The sequence below is a fragment of the Hyperoodon ampullatus genome, assembly GCF_949752795.1.
Source record: "Hyperoodon ampullatus genome assembly, chromosome: 1".
NCBI classification, from domain to species: domain Eukaryota; kingdom Metazoa; phylum Chordata; class Mammalia; order Artiodactyla; family Ziphiidae; genus Hyperoodon; species Hyperoodon ampullatus.
Genome location: NC_136914.1, coordinates 87,027,724 through 87,047,184, shown reverse-complemented (window position 1 = coordinate 87,047,184; position 19,461 = coordinate 87,027,724). Strand labels below are relative to the sequence as shown.

At 36.4% G+C, this 19,461-nt stretch overlaps 1 protein-coding gene across 1 annotated transcript in view; it reads left to right on the top strand.

Moving 5' to 3' along the window:
• The window catches only part of KCTD8 (potassium channel tetramerization domain containing 8), a gene marked incomplete at both ends in the record, with an annotated part of 265,412 nt that overhangs the window by 232,211 nt on the left and 13,740 nt on the right, over positions 1 to 19,461 (top strand). The gene's annotated exons all lie outside the window — the stretch shown is intronic.

The following is a 19,461-nucleotide window of genomic DNA, read 5'->3' as shown; positions in this document are numbered from 1 at the left end:
GGATAAATGTGAAAGGAGAGATCTCCTGGTCAAATATAATATTATTATTTACAAACATTAGGTAAAATCATAATAAATGCATTTCTGCCACTAGATGACTGGTGAGCTGTGTCTCTACTACAGTCCCAACTTGCCACTTGCCTAGTCCTGCTGTTAGTTCCATTGATGGTGACACTGACTCTCTGCCCACCTCCAGAGAGCAAGCTTCCCTACTTTTCTCCTTTAACTGGAAATGAAAACTCTCCTAGAAACTGAACTCCTTAATGCCCAGCTGCAGATCCCAGCCTCCGGGCACATCTTAAAAGAGGAAAAGTTTTCCCCCTCCTTCCTGTCTTCCTATCAGAGATGGGTTGTGCCCCATCTCCATATTCCTACAATAAATTAATTTGATCCCCTAATTGAATGTATGCCCTCCTTCCAGCATTTGTTTATCAGATTTAATTGAAACCCAATGGTTTTTAGGAACAATTTTTTCCTATGTGATTACCAAAACAAACAGTGGATAGATGCTCTTTGAGGCAGATAATAATAATGAAATAACAGTAATAAAAGAAGCACTTGTTTTTATAGCGAACTGCTTTAAATTTTCCTAATCACTTACATATATGTCCTCATTTGATGAGACCTTTTTCTTGATTATTTTATAAAAACATTTTCCATATCATCTTCTTGTTTCCAAAACAAAATTACTTGCCTCCCTGGAGAAAAGACAGCCTCTTCAAAAAGTGGTACTGGGAAAACTGGACAGCTACATGTAAAAGAATGAAATTAGAACACTACATAAAACCATACGCAAAAATAAATTCCAGATGGATTAAAGACTTAAACGTAAGACCAGACACCTATACAACTCTTAGAGGAAAATATAGGAAAAACACTTTTTGACCTTAAACCACAGCAGGATCTTTTTGACCTACCTCCTAGAGTAATGGAAATAAAAACAAAAATAAACAAATAGGAGTTAATTAAACTTAAAAACTTTTGCACAGCAAAGGAAACCATAAACAATACAAAAAGACAACCCTCAGAATGGGAGAAAATATTTGCAAATGAAACAACAGACAAAGGTTTAATCTCCAAAATATACAAACAGCTCATAGAGCTCAATATCAAAAAAACAAACAGTCCAGTTATGGGCGGAAAGCCTAAATAGTCATTTCACCAAGGAAGATATACAGATGGCCAAGAGGCAAATGAAAAGTTGCTCAACATCACCAATTATTAGAGAAATGCAAATCAAAACTACAGTGAGGTGTCACCTCACACCAGTCAGAATGGCCATCATCAAAATATCTAGAAACAATAAATGCTGGAAAGGGTGTGGTGAAAGGGGAACCTTCCTGCACTGTTGGTGGGAATGTAAATTGATACAACCACTATGGAAAACAGTATGAAGGTTCCTTAAAAAACTAAAAATAGAACTTCCATATGACCCAGCAATCCCACTACTGGGCATATACCCTAAGAAAACCATAATTCAAAAAGAGCCATGTACCACAATGTTCATTGCAGCAGTATTTACAATAGCCAGGACATGGAAGCTACCTTAATGTCCATCAATAGATGAATGGATAAAGAAGATGTGACACATATATACAATTGAATATTACTCAGCCAGAGAAAGGAACAAAGTTGGGTCATTTGTAGAGACGTGGATGAATCTAGATACTGTCATACAGAGTGAAGTAAGTCAGAAAGAGAAAAACAAATACCATATGCTAACACATATATATGGAATCTAAAAAAAAATGGTACTGATGAACCTAGTTGCAGGGCAGGAATAAAGAGGAAAACTTAGAGAATGACCTTAAGGACATGGGGCAAGAGGGAGAAGCTGGGGCAAAGTGAGAGTAGCATTGACATATATACCCTACCAAATGTAAAATAGATAACTAGTGGGAAGCAGCAGCATAGCACAGGGAGATCATCTCGGTGCTTTGTGATGACCTAGAGGGGTGGGATAAGGAGGATGGAAGAGAGGCTCAAGAGGGAGGGGATATGGGGACATGTGTATGCATATGGCTGATTCTCTTTGTTGTGCAACAGAAACTAACACAGTGTTGTGAAGCAATTATACTCCAATAAAGATCTATTTAAAAAATTACTATGACTAATAGGGGGTAAATATATAAGATAAAGAAAAAGGCTCCAGCAGTTTTTTTCATTGCCACAAGTACACCCAGAGAATTAGAGAATTGGGAAGGCTCATTACGGTGGTCATCTGACTTCCTAAACCTCCTTTTTTTTCTTTTCCATGATGGTTTATCACAGGATATTCAATATAATTTCCTGTACTATACAATAGGCCCTTGCCATTCATCCATCCTATATATAATCATTGGCATCTGCTAATCCCAAGCTCCCAATCCATCCCTCCTCCCCCTCCCCCCACCTTGGAAACCACAAGTCTGTTCTCTATGTCTGTGAGTCTGTTTCTGTTTTGTAGATAAGTTGTGTCACGTTTTAGATTTCACATATGAGTGATATCATATGGTATTTTTCTTTCTCTTTCTGATTTACTTTGCTTAATATGATAATCTCTAGGTCCATCCACATAGCTGCAAATGGCATTATTTCATTCTTTTTTATGGCTGAGTAATATTCCATTGTATATATGTACCACACCTTCTTTATCCATTCATCTATCAATGGACATTTAGGTTGTTTCCATGCCTTAGCTATTGTGAATAGTGCTACTATGGACATTGGGGTGCATGTATCTTTTCTAATTAGAATTTTGTCTGGATATATGTCCAGGAGTAGGATTGCTGGATCATATGATAGTTCTATTTTTCATTTTTTAAGGAACCTCCATACTGTTCTCCATAGTGGCTGTGCCAATTTACATTCCTACCAAAAATGTAGGAGGGCCTAAAATCCCTCTTTTAAAAAAAGAAGGAGATGAAAAATCCTAGAAATAGGGAATGTAAATCACAGAAGGGCAAAAGGAATTCCCAGGACCAGAGCAGAGGGAGGTCCCAGAAAAACACAGCCACAGGCCTGGGAGCCAAAATAAAAATAAAAAAAAAATTGTAGTATGGACAGATAACATGAGATCCAACCTCTTACAAATGTTTAAGTGTACAGTATAGATGGTTCACTATAATCACTGTGTGTACAGCAGACCTCCAGAACTTAGTCATCTTATGTAAATAAACTTTATACCCATTGAATAGCAACTTCTCATTCTCAAAACTCTTAAAGATTCAGATTCACTGAGGATGCTTTAACGTTTCATAGAGAGAGGAAAGCAGTCTCAAGGAAAGAATTGTGAAGAAAAGATAAGAGATAACAGCTATCTGATTGTTGCAGTATTGATACAATGCTGAGAACAAAATATATGTTAGGCATTCCAATAGATCTCAAACTGAGCTTAGAGAGGTCAATTTGCCTTCTGTTTTTTTTTTTTTTTTTTTTTTTTTTTTTTTTTTTTTTTGCGTTACACGGGCCTCTCACTGCTGTGGCCTCTCCCACCGCGGAGCACAGGCTCCGGACGCGCAGGCTCAGCGGCCATGGCTCACGGGCCCAGCCGCTCCGCGGCATGTGGGATCCTCCCGGACCGGGGCACGAACCCGTGTCCCCCGCATCGGCAGGCAGACTCGCAACCACTGCACCACCAGGGAAGCCCGGTCTTTCTGTTTTTACTGGGTTTTTTTTTTATACAATTCCTTCACTCTAGAACTCACTGCTGCTTTCAACTCTTGGAGTTATTTATTTAGCTAGAATAGCATAATCTCCTTGGTTTCGGTAGTGTAAGTTTTCTATCACCATCCAACTTGATATTTTTACTGCCCAGTCTGTCCAGGCTCTTTAATGTGCCTCTGCTAATACATTTATTTTTATTTTTTGCTTTTCATACATAATTATATGTTTTTATTTTACATAGGTGAAAGGGGAAAGGACAACCCTTTTCCTAAAGTCTGTTAAATAAAATGTTTACTAGCTTAAACAGTGAACTCAAAAAGATGAAAATCATATTTGAACCTGTATTCCCTAGTTGATATCTTGCCTTTGAACAGGAATTCTGAATCTCATTTTCTTTTATTAAGTTCTCTGGCCCATCACATCTCTTTTCTCTGTTTCTCATTGCAATAGAAGCAAGCCATTTTAAAACAAGCCCTGCTGTGTATGCATAATAAAAACCCTTTAGAAAAATCCCTTTTTAACAGATCATTAAATATTATTGTTTGTGAGGGAGTAAAAATCCAAGATTGCAAAACAAACACATTTTTATTATTTTGTTTTAATTTTTCTATTAGGATACTTAAACAGAAAGTGCATGCTATTTCTAAAATAACAACCCCCCCAAATAAAATCCACATGCAAGGAAACTGAATACCTCTTAACAAACAGACAAATAAACAAACAAACAAATGAATAAAATCCTTCCCATATTGCCTAGAGATTTAGCTTGTGGATTAGAGGTGGACCTTCACCTAATTTGAAATTTTATATCTTGACATCTGTTATCAAGTCAGAGCTGGCAAGCACGGTAAAAATAAGCATATCCTCCCTAGTTTTATTTCTAATTTCTAATATGATGATGCAGGCTTTGCTTTCTTCAGTAGTTGCAGTATCTATAAGTGGGGGAGACTCCAGTTGAATTTTATGAGGATAAATGAGTGAAAGGGCAGGACAGTATATCAGTTAGAGTTGAGAGACACAAGGCTACAATAACTGCAGCCCAATTATTTCAATCCTAGACAAGATTTTTTTCTTTTTGGATGAAAAATTTGCATACATTGTATTTTTGGAGCATACCAAACTTCTTATTTAGGGTTACTTTACAGTTTTCAATATACTTTGTAATTCTATCTTGAGACCTGATATGATGATCCTACTTAAGGAATGCATCATTTTATGGAAGTAGTTATAAGAGGTGGAAATACAGATTCAAAGGCTACTCATTAAGATGTATTCTGGTGGTAGTGCAGTTCTCTGAAGGTCCCTGTGGCTCTGCTCCCAGGTAATTACTTCCCCTGCTAGCAGCTGCCAGGAAACACAGGGCAAATACGAGAGATGACACTGATCGGTATTGACTCAGTAAAACTGTTGTAAAAATAATTAGCAACAGTGCCTTTGGTTAAACACTGAATGCAATTACTGTATTACGATTATTGCAGTGATTAGGAACTGTTTTCACAGAGAATATAAGTGAATAGTACAGGGATAATTGCTGGGGTAATTGAGAAATTTTCTTTCTAAGAAAGCTGAGTGGAACCTCTTCTTAAAGGCTATATTCACCTTTTATACTCAAAGAGTAAAACTCTGTAATGGACACAGGATTTCTTAGCCTATCACCATTTCCTGGGGCTTCTTTCAATACTGGTTTCTTGAATTCTACCTGAACTTCTTATGTCACCAAATAGGTCAGGTGTGATCATCTCAGCCTGGTCTATGTACCTCTGATTCTCATCCCTGCTTACTCTGTCTGTGTTTATACTGCTAGCAACTCAGCAGCAAACCATCCCCTATGCTTGGAGCACCTAATAAAACTCCTCAGGCAAAGCAGTTTCATCCTTCAACATTATCTTACGCTTCCTGTAGAGAACAGTGGTTTTTGTGTTTCTGCTACAAAGGAGTTTTTAATGTATTATGTTCAGTGTTGATGTAGCAGTTGACATAGGTGTCATGTGCTGGCAGATTTTTACCCTCTCCACAGAATTAAGGAAATACATGTTTGTTTAAGAACATTAACTTTACATGTTGACACACACAGTTAGTGAGAAAACAATTTTGTATTCCAATAATATAGGACAGAGGAGAAGGATGTGTGAGGAGCTTTCAATTAGGATGGGAATCAGGTGGACAGAGTGGAAGTGGGTTACCAGTTAAAATAGGGAATAGAGTCAAACTCACTGATAAGAATGATATTGATCAAATACATGAAAGAGATTGTGTAACATGATATACCATTTATAGCATATTTTACCATTTGCATTGCATTTAAAGATTTAATCAGTTATTTAGTTAGTTTCTTCATTTTTAGGACTAGATCTTCAAGTTATTTCCTTTTTAAAAAATGCATTTATATACATCTGTTCATATTTTCTATTTTTAGTAAGTGAAACTTGGTAACATATTTTAGAACATTAATTTAAAATTTATTGATATAAATTTACTAATAGTATATTTTATCACTTTATAGTCTCTCTAATTCTCTCTAATTATTCTCACTTTCTCATAATTAATGATGTCTTCTGTTTTCTCTTCACTAGATGTACCACAAGATTGTCTATTTTTTTTTAACAGCGGTGTTTTCATTTTCTTAAGATTTTTGTTTCCTTTTTTGTTATTTTCTGTCTGTCTTCTATATTAAGCTCCTATTCATTTTGTGTTATTTTGCTATATTCCAGTCCCTTGAGTTGAATGCCCAGCTCATTTATTTTTATTATTTTTAATTTTTGTATTAAATATATTTGAGGATATATTATTTTTTACTCTGAGTATCACTTTCTGTAAGTTCTACAGATTTTGGTATGTGAAAACCTCATTTTTTCTACATTTTAAAATAAATTGGTTAGTCTTTTGTTGATGTAACTTGCATGCCTCAGTGCCAACTGAAAAAATTAGGTTTCCTGTTCAGAAAGCAGAAAGAAAGAGCCACTGAAGTACTAAAATATAAAGTTTTTTCCTTTTATCTGTGGTCGCTCTCACAACTTGTTTTTTATTTGATATTAATGCTGTTCTAAGTAAAGAAAATGTAGTTTTAAATTACTAGCATGGATTTTACTTTTTATATTGTGCAATGCCAGTTTTAAATGCAAATATTAGCGCATTAAACTGGTATGCAGAATCACCAAAATTACACAACTGGTATTTCATTGCTCATACATGTATATGCATATCTTTCTTACTAAAAGGGTAAAAAATATTCACAAAACTAATAACATTTTTATTCTGCTTCTTGATATGTACACATTCTGCCAACACAGAACCTTTGCCTTACTAATGACTAAAAAACTGAAAGAAAAAAGAACTATGGATTCCCCGATCTTTCCCTTTCTTTCTATGCTGTTATTTTTAGTATAATGATGAGTAAGAAAGGATATAATAGGATTCCTTGGTCATTCTTGTTGGTTAGACTGCCATTGCTTTCCCTCTGCATTCAAGTAAGTTCTGGTTGGAACAGAGAGCATGGTCTCTAGGGGCTATCAGAACTGCATCCTCCCCTTTCCTGCTCCCTTACTCAGTGTTGATGTAAGATGTTTATACTTGCTTTGAGTCTCACTGAACCCTTATAATGATGAGGCATCCAAATGTTATATGCAAATAGAGTGGCAAGGAAACGGGCCACTCATGCTTGTCTCTGTTTACACATATGCTCCCTTGTTCTACTGGACTTCACTCACAAAATTTTAAAGAGTAAATTATTTTTCTTAAATGAATATCCATCTTTATCACTAGATAAATTAAATGTCATTGTACATTCTGTATACTTCTCCCATTGTCTAGCAAGATGTCTTCCATGTATTGGCTTTCAATAAATATTTATTAAATTTATTAAATCAACAAATGAGTGAGCTGATTTTCATTTTTGCTAGAGTATAATCTTGAAAAATTCTTTCAGTGAGGACTTATGTTGAATAACTCCACAAATAACCCCTACATTTGAATGCTAAGATAACTGGGGATAGGTCTTGAAGGTTAAACTATTTTTTCCTAAAACCTTCCAAGGTTTTGCCTCATGGTCTTCTAGAGATCAGAGTGGTCAGTGAAGTTTTCAAGCGCAAATTTTTCCTTAATCTTTTGTCTGTAGGATGTTTTATTTTCCTCTGAAAGTTTTTAGGATTCTCTCTTTACCCTTAGAATTCTGAAAATTCACTGTGATGAATTTAGTTTTTTTTTTTTAATTTACTTTGCTTAAAACTCAGCAGCACTTTCAGTCTGAAAGATATGCCTATTATAAGCTATGAATATTTTTCTTTTTTAATTTCTTTTATTATTATTGCCACTGTTTCACTCTAATCTTTCCTTTTAGGAACTCCTACTAGTCAGATATGGACATGTTGGATTGATTCTTATCTCATACTTCATCTACATATTATTTTGTTGCAAATTCTAAGAAATGTCCATGATATTTTATTTCAGATTATTAATTTGACTTTTAGCCATGATCTCCTTTGTGTTCATTTTATCACTTATTTTACTTTTTAAATAAAATATTTAGTTCTCAAGACATATTTTTATCAATAGTCAACTGTTTAGATTCAATATCCTCTCCTTTCTCAAGATTCTAAATAGAATTTTTAAATTCTCTTCTATTCCCTGAACTATCTCTATTTGTTCCAGCCAAAAATATATTTGTTATTTATCTACGTCCCTCACTTTAATGCTCTTATTTATGTAAAATGTCTATTAAATTTTGGTTTTCTTTTTTTTTAACATATTTATTGGAGTATAATTGCTTTACAATGATGTGTTAGTTTCTGCTTTATAATAAAGTGAATCAGCTATACATATACATATATACCCATATCTCCTCCCTCTTTCATCTCCCTCCCACCCTCCCAATCCCACCTCGCCACGTGGTCACAAAGCACCGAGCTGATCTCCCTGTGCTATGTGGCTGCTTCTCACTAGCTATCTATTTTACATTTGGTAGTGTATATATATCCATGCCACTCTCTCACGTCATCCCAGCTTACCCTTCTCCCTCCCCGTGTCCTCAAGTCCATTCTCTACATCTGCATCTTTATTCCTGTGCTGCCCCTAGGTTCTTAAGAACCTTTTTTTTTTTTTTTTTTAGATTCCATATATATGTGTTACCATACGGTATTTGTTTTTCTCTTTCTGACTTACCTCACTCTGTATGACAGTCTCTAGGTCCATCCACCTTACTACAAATAACTCAATTTCGTTTCTCTTTATGGCTGAGTAATATTCCATTGTATATATGTGCCACATCTTCTTTATCCATTCATCTGTTGATGGATACTTAGGTTGCTTCCATGTCCTGACTATTGTAAATAGAGCTGCAATGAACATTGTGGTACATGGCTCTTTTTGAATTATGCTTTTCTCAGTGTATATGTCCAGTAGTGTGATTGCTGGGTCATATGGTAGTTCTAGTTTTAGTCTTCTAAGGAACCTTCATACTGTTCTCCATAGAGGCTGTATCAATTTACATCCCACCAACAGTGCAAGAGGGTTCCCTTTCACCCACAGCCACTCCAGCATTTCTTGTTTGTAGATTTTTTGATGTTGGACGTTCTGACTGGTGTGAGGTGATACCTCATTGTAGTCCTGATTTGCATTTCTCTAATGATTACTGATGTTGAGCATTCTTTCATGTGTTTGTTGGCAATCTGTATATGTTCCTTGGAGAAATGTCTATTTAGGTCTTTCACCCATTTTTGGATTGGTTTGTTTGTTTTTTGGATATTGAGCTGCATGCGCTGCTTGTTAATTTTGGAGATTAATCCTTTGTCATTTGTGTCACTTACAAATATTTTCTCCCATTCTGATGGTTATCTTTTGGTCTTGTTTAAGCTTTCCTTTGCTGGGCAAAAGCCTTTAAGTTTCATTAGGTCCCATTTGTTTATTTTTGTTTTTATTACCATTTCTCTAGGAGATGGTCAAAAAGGATCTTGCTGTGATTTATGTCAAAGAGTGTTCTGCCTATGTTTTCCTCTAAGGGTTTTATAGTGTCTGGCCTTACATTTAGCTCTTTAATTCATTTTGAGTTTATTTTTGTGTATGGTGTTGGGAAGTGTTCTAATTTCATTCTTTTACAGGTAGCTGTCTGGTTTTACCAGCACCACTTATTAAAGAGGCTGTCTTTTCTCCATTGTATATTCTTGCCTCCTTTAGCAAAAATAAGGTGACCATATGTGCGTGGGTTCACCACTGGGCTTCCTATCCTGTTCAATTGAACTATATTTATATTTTTGTGCCAGTACCATACTGTCTTGATTACTTTAGCTTTGTAGTATAGTCTGAAGTCAGAGTCTGATTCCTCCAGCTCCGCTTTTCTTTCTCAGTATTGCTTTGGCTATTTGGGGTCTTTTGTGTTTCCATACAAATTGTGAATTTTTTTGATCTAGTTCTGTGAAAAATTCCATTGGTAGTTTGATAGGGCTTTCATTGAATCTGTAGATTTCTTTGGGTAGTATAGTCATTTTTGCAATGTTGATTCTTCCAATCTAAGAACATGGTACATCTCTCCAGCTGTTTGTATCATCTTTAATTTCATTCTTCAGTGTCATAGTTTTCTGCATACAGGTCTTTTGTCTCCTTAGGTAGGTTTATACTTAGGTATTTTATTCTTTTAGCTGCAATGGTGAATGGGAGTGTTTCCTTAATTATCTTTCAGATTTTTCATCATTAATGTATAGGAATACAAGAGAGTTCTGTGCATTAATTTTGTCTCCTGTTACTTTACCAAATTCTTTGATTAGCTCTAGTTGTTTTCTGGTAGCATCTTTAGAATTCTCTATGTGTACTATCCTGTCATCTGCAAACAGTGACAGCTTTACTTCTTCTTTTCCGATTTGGATTCCTCTTATTTATTTTTCTTCTCTGATTGTTGTGGCTAAAACGTCCAAAATTATGTTGAATAATAGTAGTGAGAGTGTGCAACCTTGTCTCATTCCTGATCTTAGTGGAAATGGCTTCATTTTCTCGCTATTGAGAATGATGCTGGCTGTGGGTTTGTCATATATGGCCTTTATTATGTTGAGGAAAGTTCCCTCTATGCCTACTTTCTGCAGGGTTTTTATCATAAATGGCTGTTGAATTTTGTCAAAAGCTTTCTCTGCATCTATTGAGATGATCATATGGTTTTTCTCCTTCAATTTGTTAATATGGTTTATCACGTTGATTGATTTGCATATATTGAAGAATCCTTGTATTCCTGTAATAAACCCCACTTGATCATGTTGTATGATCCTTTTAATGTGCTGTTGGATTCTGTTTGCTAGTATTTTATTGAGGATTTTTGCATCGATGTTCATAATGATATTGGCCTGTAGTTTTCTTTCTTTGTGACATCTTTGTCTGGTTTTGGTATCAGGGTGATAGTGGCCTTGTAGAATGAGTTTGGGAGTGTTCCTCCCTCTGCTATATTTTAGAAGAGTTTGAGAAGGATAGGTGTTAGCTCTTCTCTAAATGTTTGATAGAATTTGCCTGTAAAGCCATCTGGTCCTGGGCTTTTGTTTATTGGAAGATTTTTAATCACAGTCTCAATTTCAGTGCTTGTGATTGGTCTGTTTATATTTTCTATTTCTTCCTGGTTCAGTCTTGGAAGGTTGTGCTTTTCTAAGAATTTGTCCATTTCTTCCAGGTTGTCCATTTTATTGGCCTATAGTTGCTTGTAGTAATCTCTAATGATCCTTTGTATTTCTGCAGTCAGTTGTTACTTCTTTTACATTTCTAATTCCTTTGATTTGAGTCTTCCCTCTTTTTTTCTTGATGAGTCTGGCTAATGGTTTATCAATTTTGTTTATCTTCTCAAAGAACCAGCTTTTAGTTTTATTGATCTTTGCTATTGTTTCCTTCATTTGTTTTTCATTTATTTCTGATCTGATTTTTATGATTTCTTTCCTTCTGCTAACTTGGGGTTTTTTTCATTCTTCTTTCTCTCATTGTTTTAAGTGTAAGGTTAGGTTGTTTATTTGAGATGTTTCTTGTTTCCTGAGGTAGGATTGTATTGCTATAAACTTCCCTCTTAGAACCACTTTTGCTGCATCCCATAGGTTTTGGGTCATTATGTTTTCATTGCATTTGTTTCTAGGTATATTTTGATTTCCTCTTTGATTTCTTTGACAATCTCTTGGTTATTTAGTAGTGTATCTTTTAGCCTCCATGTGTTTGCATTTTTTATAGATTTTTTTCCTGTAATTGATATCTAGTCTCATAGCATCATAGTCAGAAATGATACTTTGATATGATTTCAATTTTCTTAAATTTACCAAGGCTTGATATATGGCCCACGATATGACCTATCCTGGAGTATGTTCCATGAGCACTTAAGAAGAAAGTGTATTCTGTTGTTTTCGTATGGAATGTCCCATAAATATCAATTAAGTCCATCTTGTTTAATATGCCATTTAAAGCTTGTGTTTCCTTATATATTTTCATTTTGGATGATCTGTCCATTGGTGAAAGTGGGGTGTTAAAGTCCCCTACTATGATTGTGTTACTGTAGATTTCCCCCTTTATGGCTGTTAGCATTTGCCTTATGTATTGAGGTACTCTTATGTTGGGTGCATAAATATTTACAATTTTTATATCTTCTTCTTGGATTGATCCCTTGATCATTATGTAGTGTCCTTCTTTGTCTCTTGTAATAGTCTTTGTTTTAAAGTCTATTTTTTTCTGATATGAGAATAGCTACTCCAGCTTTCTTTTAATTTCCATTTGCATGGAATATCTTTTTCCATCCCCTCACTTTCAGTCTTTTTGTGTCCCTAGGTCTGAAGTGAGTCTCCTGTAGAGAGCATATATCCGGGTCTTGCTTTTGTATCCATTCAGCCAGTCTATGTCTTTGGTTGGAGCATTTAATCCATTTACATTTAAGGTAGTTATCAATATGTTTGTCTTTTTCTTCTCTTGTGTTTCCTGCCTAGAGAAGTTCCTTTAGCATTTGTTGTAAAGTTGTTGTGATAATGTTGAATTCTCTTAGATTTTGCTTGTCTGTAAAGGTTTTAATTTCTCTGCTGAATCTGAATGAGATCCTTGTTGTGTAGAGTAATCTTGGTTGTAGGTTTTTCTCTTTCATCACTTTAAATATGTTCTGCCACCCCCTTCTGGCTTGCAGAATTTCTGCTGAAAGATCAGCTTTTAACCTTATGGGGATTCCCTTGCATGTTATTTATTGTTTTCCCTTGCTGCTTTTAATATTTTTTCTTTATATTTAATTTTTAATAGTTTGATTAATATGTGTGGATCTTGGCATGTTTCTCCTTGGATTTATCCTGAATGGACTCTCTGTGCTTACTGAACTTGATTGACTATTTCTTTTCCCATATTAGGGAAGTTTTTCGCTATATTCTCTTCAAATACTTTCTCAATCCCTTTCTTTTTCTCTTCTTCTTCTGGTACCCCTATAATTCGAATGTTGATGTGTTTAATGTTGACCCAGATGTCTCTGAGACTACTCAATTCTTTTCTTTCTTTTTTCTTTATTCTGCTCTGTGGTAGTTATTTCCACTATTTTACCTTCCAGGTCACTTATCCATTCTTCTGCCTCAGTTATTCTGCTATTGTTTCCTTCTAGAAAATGTTTAATTTCATTTATTGTGTTGTTCATCATTGTTTGTTTGCTCTTTAGTTCTTCTAGGTCCTTGTTAAACATTTCTTGTATTATCTCCATTTTATTTCCAAGATTTTGGATCATCTTTAGTATCATTATTCTGAATTCTTTTTCAGGTATACTGCCTATTTCCTCTTCATTTGTTTGGTCTGTTGAGCTTTTACCTTGCTCCTTCATCTGTTGTGTATTTTTCTGTCTTCTCATTTTACTTAACTTACTGTGTTTGGGGTCTCCTTTTCGCAGGCTGCAGGTTCATAGTTCCTGTTGTTTTTGGCATCTGCCCCCAGTGGGTGTGGTTGGTTCAGTGACTTGTGTATGCTTCCTTGTGGAGGGGACTGGTGCCTGTGTTCTGGAGGGCAGGGCAATGTCTGGTGCTGTGTTTTGGAATGTCTGTGGACTCAGTATTATTTTAGGCAGCCTCTCTGCTAATGGGTGGGGCTGTGTTCCTCTCTTGCTAGTTGTTTGTTATGTGGTATCCAGCACTGTAGCTTTCTGGTCGTTGAGTGGAACTGGGTCTTAGCATTGAGATGGAGATGTCTTGGAGAGCTTTTGTTGTTTCATATTACATGGAGCCGGGAGTTCTCTGGTGGACAAATGTCCTGAACTCAGTTCTCCCACCTCAGGGCACAGGGCTGACGCCAAGCCAGAGCAGCAAACCCTGTCAGCCAAACAGCTCTTAAGAAAAGGGAGAAGAAAGGAAGGAAGGAAGGAAGGAAGAAAGAAGAAAGAAAGATAGAAAGAAAGAAAGAAAGAAAGAGAGATCAAGGGAGGGAGGGAGGAAGGAAGGAAGGAAAGAAAGATGAAGGAGAGAGAGAGAAAGAAGGGAGGGATGGAGAAAGGGAGGGAGGAAGGAAGGAAATAAATAAATAAATAAAAAGTTACTAAAAAATACAAATAAAATAAATTATTAGTAATAAAAACTTAAAAAGTAATAAAATAAAGGAAACAAAGAAGAGAGCAACCATACTAAAAAACAAATCCACCAATGATAATGAGTGCTGAAAACTATACTAAAAACAAACAAGCAAACAAACAAAAAAACAGACAGACAGAACCCTAAGACAAATAGTAAAATCAAAGCTATACAGACAAAATCACACAAAGTCCACCTCCTCAATTTGGGATGATTTGTTGTCTATTCAGGTATTCCACAGATGCAGGGTACATCGAGTTGATTGTGGAGGTTTAATCCGCTGCTCCTGAGGCTGCTGGGAGAGATTTCCCTTCCTCTTCTTTGTTCACACAGCTCCCGGGGTTCAGCTTTGGATTTGGCCCCACCTCTGCGTGTAGGTCGCCTGAGGGCGTGTCTTCTTCGCTCACACAGGACAGCGTAAAGGAGCAGCTGCTTCGGGGGCTCTGGCTCACTCAGGCTGGGGGAGGGAGGGGTACAGATGCAGGGCGAGCCTGCAGTAGCAGAGGCCGGTGGTACGGTGCATCAGTCTGAGGATCGCCGTGCGTTCTCCCTGGGAAGTTGTCCCTGGATCACGGGACCCCAGCAGTGGTGGGCTGCACAGGCTGTGTTCTCGCCACCTGTCCTCTCCCTGGGATCCGACCGAAGCCCTCGCCTCAGCTCCCAGCCCCGCCCGGCCCAGCTGGTGAGCAGACAAGCCTCTCAGGCTGGTGAGTGCTGCTTGGCCCCGATCCTCTGTGCAGGAATCTCTCCGCTTTGCCCTCTGCAACCCTGTGGCTGCGCTCTCCTCCGTAGCTCCGAAGCTTCCCCCCTCCGCCACCCACAGTCTCCGCCTGTGAAGGGGCTTCCTAGTGTGTGGAAACCTTTCCTTCTTCACGGCTCCCTCCCACTCATGCCGGTCCTGTCCCTATTTTTTGTCTCTGCTTTTCCTTTTTTCTTTTGCCCTACCCAGGTATGTGGGGAGTTTCTTGCCTTTTGGGAGGTCTGAGGTCTTCTGTCAGCGTTCAGTAGGTGTTCTGTAGGAGTTGTTCCACGTGTAGATGTATTTCTGATGTATTTATGGGGAGTAAGGTGATCTCCACGTCTTACTCCTCCATCATCTTGAAGGTCTCCTGGTTTTCTTTTTATATTAATGTATGAATGATTAGATTGCTAAGTATAGGTAGATGGCATGGGTTTAACCCAGATTTGCAGATTTCTTTGCCCAACAGTATATTTTAGTGCCTGGGCTCTGCCTCACTGGGAAGGGGCTGTAGTATGTCTTGACTGGATGACCTTAATTTAGAATACATTGATAGCTAAATGGTAGATAGATTGAGTCTATCTCAACTACACAGTACTGGACTCTCACCTGCAGTCATATGAAGGAGAGAATTTTGTTTGCTTGTCTTTTGGCTGAGAGGATCACCTTTCTTCTTTGGAGCCCCATCCAACCCCACCCAACCCCTCACTGATGAATAGCAGAGATCTGGAATTTCAAAGCTCTACTTCTTTATCCATGGAAGTAATTATCCTCAGAGAGGTAGTTTATTCTCTAGAGCTGTTGGTTGTTTGTCCAAAGTTTTGTTCCTCGGCTGCTTTCTGCTTAGTGAAGTGGACCAGTCCAGTCACATAAAAAAGACCCAGGTTTTCTTTCATCTGTTTTGTTAGTTTACTCTGGGCTTTGAGTTCATTCTTTCCTTTTTATTTTTTCCTGTGAGTGTGTGAAGCTAATGTTTTCTCCACTCATTTTTAGATTGATCCCATCTGCTTTTTGTCACCCAGAATTTTCCCACTGTCTATTCTGTTCATGAGAGTTTTCATGTTTTCTAACACTCTCAAGGATTTAGTTCATTTTGTTCTCTCTCTCTCCCTCTCTCCTCCACCTTCAAGATAATACTTAAATAGGTCTCTAAGAGATTGAGAAAAAAAAATGGGCTGCCATCTTGATTAAACATCCTCCATTTCTTTTTCTGTCCTTTCTAGATTATATTAAACTAGAGCAGGATATGTTCTGTAGTCATGATGCCATATTACCTGGTAATTTTCTATAAATACATATTACTAATAATCATGATGTGGATTTAATTCATTTTTCCTTATAATTACTTTGAGTTCTCTAGAATGCCCTGCACTAAAAGTTAATATTTTTTAATAAAACTTGTATTACCAAAATTGAATTATAAAACAATATTTTTTTATTAATAGAGTGGTTAAAGGATAAAGTAATTTAGACACATAATACTGAAGATTTCCATTATAAAGTTTTTTTCTAATTATATGCATGTTTTTGCTATTGTAAACAAAAATGATAGAAATTGATAGAATTAAACCAATAAAGACAAACATTAACCATTCTCATTTGCTCTTTGATCTACAAAATCAGAATCTTCTCACTGTTCTATGTGACCTTTAGCCTTTGCAGTGTTGCTTGCAAAGTATTTCACTGCTTATTAAAGGCACATGGAGCAACCAGTCATTCAAGCAAAGGATCTGTGAGTCTTTAATCATTGATTTAACTTTTTTTTTGTACTTCTCTAATGCTGATATACAGTCATAGTTGTACAAAAATCAATTATAATGTAAATCATAATTTCTAATTAAGTAGTGATCTTTATATATAGTTCTTATTATTGAGAAATTGTAGCTCTAGTTTAGCTCCTTGTTATGGACATTTTTGCCCTAAAAGGGATGCATATATTTGAATTTTTCATTCAAATTGTACATAATTTGTTTAAGTAAGTTTTATAAAGTGAACAAAGAGTGACCACCCCAGATCACTTTCACTGAACTACATAAAGTCAAAGCAGACTACTCATTTCTGTGAGTAGTGTTCTCAGCACTTCATGAAGAGTTATTCAATATGCATCATACTGGGGGCATACTCTTTTAGTTATGCTGCCTATATTTAAAAAGTGCTATCTTCAAGCTTTTAATGAATAATCATTAATATATCTTGTAATTAAACATGTTTCCCTAATGTATTCCCATTGCAAATTCTACCTTTACATAACCATATTGATTGATCTACATAGAAGGTGCTACCAGTACATCTTTTTATCTTGTAATAGTTTCACAAGCACCACCTCACAATCTTTTCATCTGTAAGGCTTTAATGTCAGAAAGGAAGATTGATGTTACTGCTATTATTGAAATATTAGGTTTAGACTAAAGTGCACTATGAAGTGACATGAAAAGTTCAAGGCATCTCAACCCTGACAGAATCTACTCATTATTTAATTAAGCTCCAAAAGAACTTAGCAAACACATCTGGCCTTTGTCAGAACCTTTCCTGATCAAGAGACACACATCATTGAAAGGTTCAGTCTTAAAAATGCCTTATTATACAAATCTAATTCTGATATTTTGGAATATATTATAGAATTTGGCAATTCAAAGTGCTGAGATAATTCCCTCATCCTCTCCGTTTCTTTTCTGCTATAATTCTACATCTTCTTATCTCTTTCTTAACTATTTTCACTCTGTAAATTTTAAGGTGGAATTCACATTTAATTATATAATTTTCATTTAAACCGTACTTGTTTCTTGATCTGTGCCTATCCAGTTAATGTAAAATAGCCTTTTATATAGGTCTAAATTTACAAAAAATATGTGTTTCAGAAGATAGAACAACATAAGCATTTGTTTCAAAATGGGAAAATCTTACATTTGTTACAGATTTCCTGGTTAAAGTGTTTTGGTCCCAGTAAAAATCTCAAGAAATTGAGTTAGAAAGCACAATCTGCATTTTTACACATTTAGACTTTTTAATTTGTTTTTTTTAAATAGACATGTTATAACATAATTGAATATTACAAATGATCTACAGAAATTATCATAGTCAAGTAAAGTTAGACACTTTTATCCCAAAATTTTCACAGATGTGCATCTGAGTTTATTCTTTTCAGGGCTTGAAATTCATGACTAGTTGTATATCTAGTTTAGGATTTCATGGCTTTAACAATGTTTTCAGGGTTTTTGAGGCAATGCATCTCAGAGCCTAACTCAGCATAAGCTCTGAAGTCAGACATCTGCCTCTGACTCCTGTTTCTGCCACTTCCAAATGTGACCTATCAGGTAATATAACCTCTCTATGCATCGCTTTCCTCATGTGTAAAATAGTCATAATAGGTGCTTCCTTTATAAAGTTATTGTGAACTGTAGGTACAATGCTAGCATATTGCACTTAGCATGGTGCCTGGTCCATAGTAAGCGTTCAATAAATGTTCAGTATCAGTACAACCTTTGACTCACTTGGTAAAATATGAACTAAGTATAAAACTGTCCTGCTCATATTATTATGTTTGCTTCAACTCATCTCCTTTACTAGTGAGACACAGAAAAACATGACACATGGTGATGTGTTGCTATGGGATGGTGCAAAACAGTTACTTTACTCCAAAACATCATGACTTTCTAATTTAAGCACATTTACATAATAAAGCAATATCAACTTTGTGTGTGTGTGTATCTTTGTTTTTACTTTGCACCCCAGTCTCCTTCTTGAAACAGACCTTTTCCCCCAGGACTAAGGATGGATGAGGAACTAGGTCTGGAACAATAGCAGTGCCTTCCCCACCCTGGTCACAGGTTTTAACACAGGGATGGGGGCACATGGTCCTGTTAGTAGAATAAAAGTAAATCCTTGACAGGCTTTCAGTTGTATATATTACTTTTGAAATGATTTGTTCATAAATACACACTGATTATATATTTATTCCTGCCTAACTCATTCTAAATTTCCCCAACTTTTCTGACCAGTAACATAAAATATTTGTTTATGCATTAAACATCAGAGTTTTCCAATGACGAATACAACCATGTCACTCAACTTGCTTCAAGAAGAGAGATTTCAGTTATATTTCAAGGCTGTTTGCATCTAATAAAATATCTAAACAGGTTTATAAAAAGGATTTTTCTGGTGAGCTTAATATTTTATTCTGGGGCTTCCCTGGTGGTGCAGTGGTTGAGAGTCCACCTGCCAATGCAGGGGACATGGGTTCGTGCCCCAGTCCAGGAAGATCCCACATGCCGCGGAGCAGCTGGGCCCGTGAGCCATGGCCACTGAGCCTGCGCGTCTGGAGCCTGTGCTCTGCAACGGGAGAGACCACAACAGTGAGAGGCCCGTGTACCGCAAAAATTAATAATAATAATAATATTTTATTCTGTCTAAAGTACTTGTCCAACTGGTGGAACTGGCTAGAAGGATCAGTGAGTCAGACACCCCCAACACTGTTAAGGCTTCCTTTCCTCTCTCATTCTCTTCTACTCTAGTTGGGGGCTGGGCACTTAGTCATCTGAAGTCACATCCAAGAGC